This window comes from Equus caballus, chromosome 6 (assembly GCF_041296265.1).
Source record: "Equus caballus isolate H_3958 breed thoroughbred chromosome 6, TB-T2T, whole genome shotgun sequence".
Taxonomy (NCBI): Eukaryota; Metazoa; Chordata; class Mammalia; order Perissodactyla; family Equidae; genus Equus; species Equus caballus.
The window spans coordinates 74,695,911-74,708,555 of NC_091689.1; positions in this window are offsets into that span (position 1 = coordinate 74,695,911).

Genomic DNA, 12,645 nt, shown 5'->3' on the forward strand with positions numbered 1-12,645 from the left:
CAGCTGATGTGGACAAGCAAAGGAGGAGGAACCAAGGACCAGGCTGAGGTCTTATCCTGAGCAATTAGCCGTTAGGCCTTTCCAGGGGTGCTCACGATAACAGAACCCAAAGTGAGAAAGCATGTTGAGTTTACTCAGAATTAGGGATCAGTGTTAATGCTATACAGGGCATACCATAAGGTCGAGAGTAACAGCACATAGGGCCCTGGTGGGAGAAAGTGTTGAAAATAGTTGCCTTAGGAGACTACATTGGGTGCTCATTGAGAGGTGGGGGGAATTAATACACTGAAAGAGTCAGGAAGAGTCAAAGAACTAGAAGTCACCCTGAATTTTAAGAGCAGGATCAGTCAGGATGAGAGAAGAAAGAAAGTATGGGAGGTGATATCAGAGGGGAGGAAAGACTTTTCTCTACTCTCTTATGTTCTGTTCCTGGGGCCTACAAATTAAACTGGCAAAAGACAGATTAATAGGAGAGGACAAAGCATACAAGTTTTATTTGATATTAACGTTTTTATGTGGCATGGGGGACTCCATAGGAAGAAGTGAAAACCCCAAAGAAGCAATTAGACCTGGGATTGATATACTAATTAACAAAGAGCAATAAATTGTGGAGACATGACAAGACAAAGGAAAAAGGGGTTTGGTCTAGGGTCAGTAAATTATAAGAAAGTGACTAGGAAATATATGGAGGAAACTAATGGAAGATAAGGGTTATTTTAGTAAGGTTTGTTTGTACAGACTCATCTTGACATTGACTCCCCGTCTCTGGTGATAAGAATGTTCTCTTCTTCCCAGTACTGGGAGAACACCTTTCTCACTGGAAATTTATGCCCTGCTCTTGGGTAGAAAGCGGAAGGGCAGAGAGTGCTTCCTGCATCTGCTATTTCTCAATTGCCTTTGGCTGAAAATAATTAATATGTCAAAGTGGCAGATTTGGGGGTGGTATGTTCTGATCCTCGTCAATGGAGTTCAGAGATAGCATCTGGAGGTTGTCCTTACTGTAAGATTTGGAGATTTTTCTTTCCACAGTGAAGCCTTTCATGAAATGGGAGTGGTCAGAGACAATAGGAAACTTCCTTTCTAAACTCAAATTTGAATAGTGAGTCACAGCACATTTCTTTGAGCAGTCATGAGAGCCTCATGTTTAAGGATAACAGTACCGTGTGCTCTTAAGATCATCAGGTCTGGAATCAAGAGCATGGATTCTGGAACCATGTTCTCTAAGTTCAAATGCTAGCTCTTTCATTGATCAGCTGTGTGAACTTGGTCAATGGGACTAACTTCTCTGTTCCTCAGTGTTCCCATCTATAAAAAGAGAGTAAAAGTGGTTGTTGAGAGGCTTAAATGAGTAAAACAATTTGAACTGTGATGAGCCCTTAGAAAATCCTTGACAGGTGAGCTGTTATTATTATGAACATGGAAAAGAGCTCATTCACTGATGGGCACTGAGCTTCTTCTGGGCTGGTTCTAGTTCCATTGTCTAGCTTGCTTTTAATAAATGGCGCGTACTTTGGAGTGTGCTAGCTAGGATTAAAGGGCCATCTGTGGCCATGGTGAATGACCCTGGGTGGGATGAGGGGTTTGGGCCGTGACCATAACTTCAGGAGCATTGTGACAACCTGCCTGAGAAATGTTACTGTCTGCAGGCACCCTCCATCAGCCATCACAATGACACATCTCTTCCCCCACTTTTTTTTCTAGAGACATGTTCATCCTTTCACAGGAAATCTATCCTGGATTACCCTTACGGAGAGCCTGTACAATCACATCTATGGTTTGCTTTTTGTCATAATTTTAACTTCTCTTTTGTCTGTGTGGTTCACAACCTAATGACTGTTTCTGTAACATCCATCACTCTGACAGAGATAATAACATCCAAGTAGAACAAGGAATGAATAATTTAACAGGAAAAATTAGAATCCCAGTATAAGCTTCTTCAAAGAGATTTTCTGAATTAAAGATGAAGCAATCTGTTTGAATCAATTAACCCTTTCTTTTGTGTTCAGAGCTCCTTGGAGGGTTGCGTATACCTTGCATGAATGAAGTTGAAACGATTAGGTGTTATCGATGCATTTAAAAGCATCCATGGAGATGTTCTTATTATATGAAAAGTCTTTTGAATGGGTAGTGCAACAACCTGCCTAGCCTAAAAGTCTAACGTAGGTCTCCAACTAGCCTTTAAAAATGTCGTTCACAGTATAGGACCCCAAGCTATAGGACTCTCTGAAGCCAAATCACCCTTGACTCTTATTGATTGGAAAACCAACCCGCTTTGATTCCTTCCACAAGTTCCAGAAACTGTCTCTGATGAGACCCCGACACTGTATGCCCTTAGTGTTAGGATGAGACAGAAGCTAGTTTTGTGATGCATTTTCCTTGTATACCAATGGTGTTTGCGAGTCTTTGCTACTCCAAATAGGACAGGAGAGGCCAGTGAAAGATGGTGGCATTGCCAAGCTCCAGAGGGTGTAAGGAAAATGTGGGACCTAATGAAATGCAAGTTTAAACAAAGAGAAAAGATGATTTATAGTTCAATAAATCATTACAAATTTTGACTTTAGAATTTCTTCTTGAACTAGAAGTTTAGAGAGCAGTAGCCAGGTAGTGTAGTAAAGAGTTTAAGGAGGAAAATATGTTTTCAGTTTCAGTATCTCTTTTAAATCATGCCTTGAAATAAGGAATGGATGTTTGGGTCTGCAGCTGGGAGGTCAAAAGGCCAATGGAGAAGTTCTTTTTTATTGTAAACATATGAATTAATCATGACTCACAAATGGAATCAGGAGAAATCTGCAGCTGGAAAAGGAAATAAAAGAAGAAAAAAGGGTTTTATTTATTTATTTGTATAAATACACACACATACATGTATATACACACACAGCATAAATATGCACTCATAGGCCCCATCTACTTCCTGAAAATCATGACCTCAAGTGGAGAAGTAATACCAATTTGACACTTGAGAAGAAAAACCAGTGTTTTCTTGGGCTCAATTTATCTAGAATTTGTGCTTAAGTAAGAGTCTTCTTAGCGGATTTTAATACAAAAGGCTTTCCTTCTCATATTTGCACCCTAAATCTGATATATTTTCAAGAGCAAAAATTAAATTAAATGCCATGTGAGTTCTTGTGTGACAGAGCTTCAGAACTATAAAGAGGGCAAGCAGCACAGAGGGACAGCAGGAGGTTGACCCTGTGGTGAAGCGTTCTTCTTCACTGCTTTGAAGTGTGTTTCTTTTTAAAATTTTATCTATGTATCTATCTACCTATCTATCATCTGTCTATCTTTACCACAGCACAATGTACAAAGACATGGGACTTTCATTTCTACCTACTTTGCTCTTTCTCTTTTTTTCTTCCAAATTAGACTTTCAGAATTTACAACCCAGAATACTGACTCTAGTTAATGTGGTCGGGGGTTAGATCTCCCTCACAATTACTGGCTACTCCAGAGGGCTGGGGTCAGAGGCTTGATTAAATAAATTACAGCTTCGGGTCCCCTCCAATAAACCATGTCAGGCTTTAGGCAACCCAAAACAATGCTCCCTGTTTTAACCCATAATGGGCAGTTGAGTTTAGTAAATGGTGTAATCACGGCAGCATAAATATTTATGGGAGAATTTTTCCAATTAAGGTAGAGGCTTGTTTAGATGCTATCAGTTTAGAGAGGGCTTTTCCAACAAGAAAATTACTGTTAAAAGACATCAGGAAATGGTTAAACTCCAGAAGGCTAAAAGGTCAGTGAGTCTGCAATGCGCGAAGCCCTCATTCCTGTTACTGCTGTCTATACGCATTAAACCCTCTCTCCTACCCTTTAAAAGGGGAGATTAAAAAATAGCTCTTTGTACCCAGGAAAAAAGTGTTGGTTCATTCATCTAAAAAATATTTATGTTGAGAAATAAAAAATGTGGGCAATGACTTAACCAGATTTGGTGTTTTCACAAATTTTATAACAGGCTGTATATAGGTCTTGCTTGCTTGCTGGGTCTAGAGTATGGAGGGTGGCGCCACTGATGGTATTGAATGATTTCCAGGGTAGGTGCTGTCACATGGACTCTAAGGATCCTTGTCGCACACACTCTAGAAAGAGATGTAAACACGTAATTTGTAAGTCATATTACCAAGGAAGAGCTGTATAAAATCTGAAATGTGGAGTACAAGCAGACAAACTCCCAGAGGAGAGGAATATGTGATCTCAGTGGGAATTCATTAATCTACCAAACAGTGTACATGCGTGTCTGCCATATGGTATTTTACTCTAAAGGAAAACATAAAAAAGAAAAAGAGAAAGTGGGAAAAATCAATCCCCATAGAATGTGAACACAAAGTACATTTGCTTGAAAATAAAGATACTAAGTTCACAGCAGAAGAAACACAGGAGGGTATCCTAGATGGTACTGTTAGAGCTAAGGAGGTTTCAGAAGCATTGCCATCTGATGTTGATTCTCCTTGGAAAAGGGAATAAAGTATTAAAGATTAAGGACATTTAGCAACAATTTCAGCAGTTAGCTATGAGGTAAAACACGGCATAAACCACATAAGATGAGGAAGAGTGGTCTTCCATATTAGGATAACTTTGGTTTGTTTAAGCCAAAAGTATGAATGGTCTTTCCCAAGTCGCAGCTGTGGCAAAACCAAAGGGCAGTGAGACACCTGAAAAAATATGAGACCATAAAGAGAAGCATTTGCTGTTTCACAATTAAAGTGGAAGACAATCTGTTCTGAGCCCCTATCCACCCCCCACCTCTGCCCCCATCCTCAATGCAAACATGTTAAGTATCTAGAAAAAACGCCTCCAAGCTCAACCTCAGCAATGACTTTGGCTTTTACTCTTACTGCCCTTTTCCTCCCAGGACTGCAAGTTAACCAAACTGGGGCTTGGAACAGCTCCAGTGACAGAGCCTGAGGGTCTCCCTGGAGCGTCCCTTCAGCTAGCTGCACAGCCCGTGGCTTTGAGGGAGCCACTCTGAAACAGCGACACCTTGTCAGGGCTGACTGAGGCTCTGCAGAGGAAGCATCTGGGAGAATGCAGGCAAGCTGTCTTTTAAACACTTGCCCACTGGGGCTGTCTTAGGGCAAGGAACTTAAAATTAAAAAATTTGTGGGGCCGGCCCCATGGCCGAGTGGTTAAGTTTGTGTGCTCCGCTGCTGCGGCAGCGCAGGGTTTCGCTGGTTCAGATCCTGGGCGCGGACGTAATATAATACGGAGGATAGGAGTCAACTCAGATCCCTATTATTCCCCTTTTCTCTGAAATGTTGCCTGGCACAGATGTTGGGGAGGACACACTTTTTTTTGCTGTGTTTGGCTCATGAACTAGCAGCCGGGAAACAACTGCTTCCAGAAGGTTCTCCTCCTGGATCAGATCACTAATATGTGTGGAGATTTGAGATTTGGGCAGATTTGATCCGGTTTTCTGATTTCCCTTCTAGAAGTGTTTTAGAGATCAACAAAGTGTTGTTGATAATTGCTTTAGGAAAATGCTATATTGGTATAATAGGTTGAAGCCTCGTTACTAATTAAGAAAAGGAAGTTAATCTTCCTTCCACATCATCTTAGTCTGTTTAAAGAAACCATCACAGACAATTTTAAGAGTTTGGCAGGGGTGCTAGATCATCATGATCATCACACTGGGCTTTGGGGAGGCGAAGCGATTTCCTTCCTCGTCTCTAGCTAATGCATATTGCAGTCTTCACCATCTGTAACACACTGTAATACTTTCTTTTCTTGACATAAAGTCTTCAGCATGAGTATTTATTCAGGAACTTTTCGAAATGAGTATTTTTATTATAAAAACGAATCTGTCATTTAAAAATAAGCCCACAGATTATAAGAGCAGGCAAAAGGTTACTTCGGTTAGGTTTAGCAAATAACATGTAGCCACACTTCTCCGTTCAGATAGTTTTCCAAGTGGTTCTTTTCACATGCTTTCTGTGTACATATCTCCCTAAATTAAGAGAAGAAAGGACAAAGAGGACATGCCGGCTTTACTCTGATTTGTTTTCTGACCCCAAAGGTTGAGGAGACAGTTCTTCTTGGTGATAATGCTATGATTTGAATTGGAGGGTTCTTTTTTTTGATAGGGATAAGTCGGGCACTGTCTAACATGCCTTTCAGTGTTTGTGCAGTGACTGTGACCAGCCCAAACTAAATAACTAAACAGCTAAATCATAAACAAAATAACAAAACCAGAAGTATATGAGGTGTCTCAGGACGCCTACTGTTTGGGTGCAAATAAATGATCCCATGTGAGACAAACACTGAACCCAAGCCGTGCATCCATTTCAACACGATGAGCTTATGTCTACGGTGGTCAGGTTGCCAAAAGGCTTTGAGTAAACTGTTTACATCCAGCAAACAAGTCACTTCTTTTCTAAGGATTGGAGGCATCCTTTAGTGCCATTACGGAAATTAGTGTTCTGCACTCCCAGAGAAATCAGAAGTCTAAAGAAACTCCGGTTTGGGATCTAATAGTAATTCAATATGTTCTTTCTCTTTTTGCTTTGTTCCTTTTGTTTTATTCTCATGGAAATACTGTTTATGAGGAACTTCTGAATTTGAATACCATAAGTTTGTTAGCCAATAGTTTTCGTAAAGTCGATTTAATTGAATGTAAATGTTGAGGGTAATATTGAATTGCTCATGGTTTGATGAATGGCTTTCACATCTTTCAGGGCTTATCCTGTTTTTCAGTTGTTTTCCATTTTATTCCATGGGTGGATTTATATTCTTCTGCTTACATCATATCATTTTATATCAAATTCAATTATAGCCACCGTTAAAAATACATACAACAAAAAAGAAAACTGTAGAGAAAAAAAATCAATCCTAATTTTAATAATACATTACATTACTGAAATGCTATTAAAATAAGTTCCAAATTGCTCTGTTTTCTTTGTAACATACTACCTTAAAAAAATAAATCCACAATACTAATTGAATATATCATTCACATTTACAATTTTTGAAATTGCTTTATATCTGCTCCTTAAAAACAACTTTCAAAACCAATATAAAAAAGAGTAAGTTCTTTTCTTAATATTTGGGGGGAATATATAATCGGTTCTTTCTACCGGTGTCCCTGATGGCTAATAGCTGAGACTTCTTCATATTAGATCACTTAAATATTTCAAGCGCTTGGCCAGATTAAGTTTTTTGGTGATTTCCACATCAAAGCAAAACCACTAGATTACCAAAATGTCTCTGTATACAAAGGGAAAATCTACACTTAAAAAACGTGGTTATTTTTAGTAAATGGCTATAAATGACATATGTGAAGTTTGAAACTGCAGATGACCTGCTGATTTTTCAGGTGGACAGCTGTTGATTTATTTTTTGAAAAAGAAATTTTCAAGATTTAGACTCAGTGTATGATTCCAAACAGCGCTTTTAACCATTTTCAGATATTGGGGGTTGGAGATCTCAATTTAGAGTTTCTGAGACATGAGTTTCTGAGACACATGTTGGCATTATGGATAATGGTGGCACAGACGACATTGCTATAACTCAAATACTTCACAGCCAAGGAATGTGTGTCTGGAAATTTCCTTCTCCAGTGAATTGTTCCTTTTGCTGATAACTGTGGAGCTGAGAGTTCCTCTCTGCCCCACGGTCCCTTGCTCCACGGCTGGTCCGACTGTGTACAGGAAGGCGTGTATTCTGACAGCTGGAGCCTCCTTTCCTAAGACCTTTCGAAAGCATCCATCTTTCACTTCTTTGTACACCTGCTGACAGTTTCTTAAATGGATCAGCGGTTTCCTTACTATGCTACAGAACTGATGACAGTTTGCAAGGGGGGTATGAAAAATATCCCCGTCTTGAAGTTGTTTACACCAATATTCACAGCTGATAAATTGGGCTGTCATTCTGATCTTACCGCAGAGGGCAAAATGGGGATTTAGTAGCTGTGTTGATCGCGGCGAGACGAGGCACAAACTGATCCTACATCCATTACCAGATTTCTGCGTTTGCCACCATCTGTTGTTCTCCATCTCCACTGAGAGCAGGCAAAGAAGGCCTAACCTGCAACAAGAAGGATGTCCGGGATAATACGGAGGGAAGGCTATCTGGGAAATAAGGTTGTTAAATCCTGAACTGGACACCTGAGAGTGTTTATGGACCCTCCTTACACGAAAAGGTTTTAAATATAACTTGGAAACCCTGCTGTCTGGGGACTAGTTTACTAAACATTCTTGTTTGAAGACAACTGAAGAAAAAAATGGTCTCTCGGTGGTTGTTTCATGATTTTGGTTGTTGTACTCGCTTCCCAACAACTAAAACGTGTGGACAGGCAGGCTAGATTACAGAGTGTAAAATGTATAATGCTATATCTAAGAATTACTTATTTCTGCTTAAATCTCTATATCTCTGATTCCCAATTAATGTGCAATGTCTGAATTACCCGGGTAATTTTTGCAAACTATGCAAGCCTGGCTCTTATAACTTCAGTGCTACTGAACCAAATTCTTGGGGTGGGTGGGTGGGAGCAAGGCTGCCTGGGTTTGGCCTCGTGATTAACCACTGTCCTGTTGGTCAAGAATCACTGCTTTGGGTAAGTCACTTTTTCCTAAAATCTCAGCTCCTTGGGGAGTTTTATCAAAATATCAGTATCCAGGCTCTTCTCTGGCCCTAAGCAATCAGAATCTTGAAAGGGGTGGTGGGGCGGGACCTAATATCTGAATTTTGAAAAATCTCCCCAGGTGATTCTGATGCCCGGGCAGGTTTGAAGACAATTATTCTAGATGATGGAAGAAATTGATGGGATGAGAACAGCATTTTTAATGATGAAAAGGCCACCTGGCACCAAAGGAGAGATTCATTGAGGGTTCAAAGCTGAGATTGGTGGGGACTATTTTCACTAGATCAGTATTCTGCTTGCAAAAGCAGTTTATCTAAGTTGGAATTTTTTTTCCAATCTGAAATATTGATAGTGTTGATAGTGGCAGGAGAAGCACATAGATGTTTCTGAATCCTAGAGTAGGAAAGTTCAGAAATGGCCTTTACTTCAGAAATTAATTTAAGATATAAGGCTCATAGAAAAATAAAAATGGAATTGATGACAATTGACTTATCCAACCTGTGGGCTGATGTCTGGATGGACAAGGGAAAATCCTGATCCAGCTGCTGAGCTATTTTCAGCATTCTTGCGTTGTGCTCTCTGTGATGACTTTGCCTTGAGAAGGATTGCGGCAGAGTACTGGCTACTTAAATATATAGACAGTGCTGGTGGAGTGCTATTAAGGGTGGGTGGTGGAGGTGGGGGGGTGGGTAGGAACAAGCTGAGAAATTTGGGAGGAAACAAGGACTAGAAATCACTGGTAGTCTGATGAGTATTGAGGAGGATAGATTTTTATATGGACAAGGTGGTTCTGTTGCACCCAGGTGTTATTAGTCTGTTGGAATAATGCAAGCTCTTTTTCATTTCCCACTTTCTAACAACAATCTATTAAACAAGCTAACATTAGAGTGTAAAATTTTTGTTTTAGAAAGTGTAGGTAGACAAATATAGATTCCTTGCTTCCTTTGGAACTTAAAACTGGCAGAAAAGGAGCCGAACAACTTTATTAAGTAAAGTCATTGTTATCAGAAGTGGTCCATTAATCTCAAAACTGGAGTTACAAGAGCCCTTATATCTTTTGCAGAAATTGGATAGGAGGTAACAAACTATTTTCCAAATGGCAAGGATCAAACCATTTGGAAAGTGTAGACTGCAGTAAGTAACAGAAGGACTGGAGCCTTGCTCTGTGAGCCTGACTCCCTGGTCCCTTTAAAGCTGTGCCACCGACTAAGGAGATAAGTGATGATAAGAGATAAATACTGGCAGGGCCACGGCTGTTTTCTTTCTGGGGAACAGTCCTAATTTGAGCTCTCCTACCCCCACCCCTTTCTCCTATTCTCCAAATTATGGCTGCTTATTTGTTTGTTTTTTAATGCTGTCATCTTTCAAATGTAAGATCCTAAAGGAACAAGGACTGTTTCATTTGAATGTTTTGATGTATGTTTCCCAATACAGTGGTAACTTTTAATAATATTAAGAAACTCAAAACAAACTATATTCACCTCTCTAAACTTGTTCTTGAAAAACATTCTATTTTGTAAGATTTCTTAGAAGTGAATCTAGTGGGTTTCAGAGAAGCTTCTTAGGTGCCAAACTGGAAAAGCAATTTTGCTGAAAGAACCTGGGCTTTCTTGTAGTGGGCCTTGATGCAGAGTTAATACGTGAAATGATCAATTATCAATATACAGTAATAAAGCCAATTTAACTAACATTTAAATTCTCTCGCAGGAAATGTGTATGGGCTTATGGCAAAGTATATAAATCCAAATCACATGAATTTTTATTCCTTACAAGAATGCTATTCAATTCACTTAAACAAGTATTTGAGGAAATATTTGAAAAACTAAGTTTTCAAGGCACTGGAACAATAGTGGAAGAGCCGATAGTTTTCTACACTTCTGATACCCCTTGACCCCAGGAAAAAAGCTTTTGATTCCAGGACCCAGGCAAAACTGTTAGCCTGAAGCACAATAGTGAATGATGAATAATGGGATCTGAGAGGTAAATAAATGTCAGAAGGAGCTGAACAATCACGACTTGCAAGCATTAATCTCATTTAGAAAAATATTAAATTAGGGCCTCAATGGAAAGTGGTGCTTAAACAGTTCCATCCGAGGGACCCGGATTGCACTCCGCTACGTGGTGTTGTGGGCAGAGTGTTTCGGCTGTGGCAGTAGCGTGATTGATAAAGCTGCTGGTACAAACCTAGTAACCAACTTATTATTACAGCAGCTCTGAGGTTTGTCGCAGGGCTGTGCAAACAAATGATCGACATCATGTGGGAACGGCAGTTAAGTGGAAGGGCCTCGGTGGAAAACATCGTTTGTGAAACAGACTTTTCAGCCCAGAAGTTAGCTACCGAGAGGGTAAGAACAAAGGTCTTTGCAAGAGAGACAGTGAGCAAAGCATGATGGATAATCTCGACCGTGCACATAATTGCTTCCAGGTGTCTGGCCACTTTATTACTCTTGGGGTTATGCTACCACCCTGACAATGTTTTCTTTCTCAAACACGATAACTCCTCAGGAGGCTGGTGCAGGCAGTGACTGTTAGCTACATCACCGTAGGTTCGACTTGGTTATGGCTCAGTCTCCAGACAACTGTCACATTAGGGAGATTTAATAAGGTGCGTGTATGAAATGGAGTTTTGGGAAACCCCATGAAAAGTCAGCGGAGTGCTGGAAGTTTGTTTTCTCCATCTGGGTTAAGTTGTCAACTGCTAGAAGTATTGACAATTTTTTCAAAGGCAGTTTTCTTCTCCTCTGCATGACACTTTTAGATGAAGTCCATTGCTTTCTTTTTATTTAGCTGATTGGATTTCTAATGCCATTTTCAAAGATAGTTGGTCTCCACAATCTAGTATTTAAAGATTTAATTCGGATGCAAACAGAGTGAAAATATAATGTATTCTGGCCTGGATGTCAACACCTGGGAGTCAGAAAGTTCAAGCAGTTTTCTTAACCACTTGCTTTTCCAGGTGAGAGAAAATAATCATGAAAGCTTAAAAATAATGTAACATTTCATTTCTAAAAAGTTTGTTCCAAGAATAATCAATACAAATTCTTATGTCTTTTAAATTCCTTCAAATAGGCAGAATCAGAGGCTGTTGATAATTCAACATCTGGTTTTAAAAATTACTATAAAAAGACCAAAACCTTGTAAATGAAAATAAATACTATGGCCTTCTTGTGGCTTTTCACAGTTTTTTCCCCCTAGGATCTTTAGAATCAATGGAAAGGGAGGAAATAATTTTTAAAGTTGGAAATAACTGATAAGTGTGATGAAAAAATTATGGTATTTAGGATAAATAAAATAACTCATCTAATTTATTTGACTGTTGGCAATATTTAACTTAAAACATCCTCAAAAGAAATACCTATAATTATAAATACATAGGTATATATATTATTACTTCATACTCCTGTAAGAGTATTGTTTATACTCTTTCTTTAAACTCTCACAAGAAAAAAATGTCTTCAAACTATGGGAAGAATTTTATCTTTATTAAAATTTTTATTACTCTATTACTTAAAAAAAATTGATCAGCATAGTCTTCAGAAGTATCCTTTCATTCTATATAGTGGCTGGCATCTGCAACATGAAGGTCATGCCCTTGGGGCAAAGGAGGACATTACATTTCAGGGCACCACCCGTTGGACCATCAATCATCTATTTTTTTCACATGTTTTTGTTCCTCTGCTTTTTCTGACCTTATCTAATATATTTGCAATTCAGGAAAGTGCTTGGATCTTACATGTAAAAATTCAAATGTATTTTTGCTCACATGGCTCGATCAAATTTTACCCTAAAAATGAATTGTGTCAGAATACAGACCTAATCCCCAAGGATGCACTGAAGCATTACTTTTGTCCTGGGTGAGGCCAATGCATCTGTACACTGGCAGGGAGGCCACTGCAGAAAGCACGATGGTTATTAAAAAATATAATGGTGTGAGAATTGCAATGAATTTTAATAAACTCATCTTTCTTCAATTTAAGTCCAGTTCTTCTACAAGAATATCTATGTATAAATGGTCCTCCTTATCAAAAAGATGATAACAATAACTTTTCACTCTTCAAGTGTGCCAAGCAAAA